Source organism: Arachis ipaensis, chromosome B01, assembly GCF_000816755.2.
Source record: "Arachis ipaensis cultivar K30076 chromosome B01, Araip1.1, whole genome shotgun sequence".
Classification (NCBI taxonomy): Eukaryota; Viridiplantae; Streptophyta; class Magnoliopsida; order Fabales; family Fabaceae; genus Arachis; species Arachis ipaensis.
In genome coordinates this window covers 8,957,585-8,958,659 of record NC_029785.2, presented here as the reverse complement: position 1 = coordinate 8,958,659, position 1,075 = coordinate 8,957,585, and positions in this window count along the sequence as shown.

Below are 1,075 nucleotides of genomic sequence, written 5' to 3'. Positions count from 1 at the left end.
TAAACATTTTTAAGACAGAATACCAAAACAACGAGAAAGAGCTAAGTGAGCTAGTTAATCAACCAAACAAGTGAAAGTATAAAATACTGAACCGATACTTTCCTTTGTTAGGAAATTATTTTAATTTTTTAATTTGTTTGTGGGCAATACATATATTAATTATAATCACAAATTATGTTATTTCAAATTAAATGACTTATATAATGGTGATCTCATTTATTGTTATAAATGCTAAATTGAATAAGTCATTATTATTTTTGATTTGGAATTAAATGAGAATAAAACCAGATATTATCTTTTATTCTTTAGGTAATTATCTTTTGAATTTTAGATATATTATCTTTTGAACTTTAGATACTATTTTATTTGGGTTTTAGGATTTAATGGGTGCCATACTCATATAAATAGTGCCTCCAGGTTTCAGTCTCCAATATATCAAAACCGCCTTTGTCGCTCTTTCCCCATCAGAAGAGTTACAATTCAGCCCTAGGGATACAGAAGATTTTGGTTGAGAAAGATCGAAAGAACCACAATATCTAAATCCTTCTGTCAATTTCTGATTTCTATGAGTAAAGGTCCGTTTCCGCATTATGATATATTTTTGGTGATTCAATATAGATAATCTGGGTCATTGAAATTAATTTATTCCAACACCCTTTTCCTCAAGGCATGAAAATGAAAAAAAACAAAATGTTTCATCAAAAAAAAAATTGCAAGAGTCATTCCTTCCTTCAGTTTTGTATTAACTTAAAACTGAATAATAATAAATATATATTTGGTTACAACAAATAATAATGATAATTAGTGCACATTTGTTTTTTCTTTTTTAATTTTTGTCATAAGATTTTAATTTTGCATTGACAATCATTAGGGATGGCAAAAACTCTGGCAGGATGGATATCTGCGGGAAATTACCCGTCGGGAGACGGATACGAGGAGAATTTTTTTATCCGTGGGGACGGAGACGGGGCCCGTATAATAAACGGGGCGGGGGCGGAGGCCGGAATAGAGATTCCCGTCCCGTAGAGACCCGTTTAATCCCCGCATATGTGAAAAGACTAAAATATCCTTAATA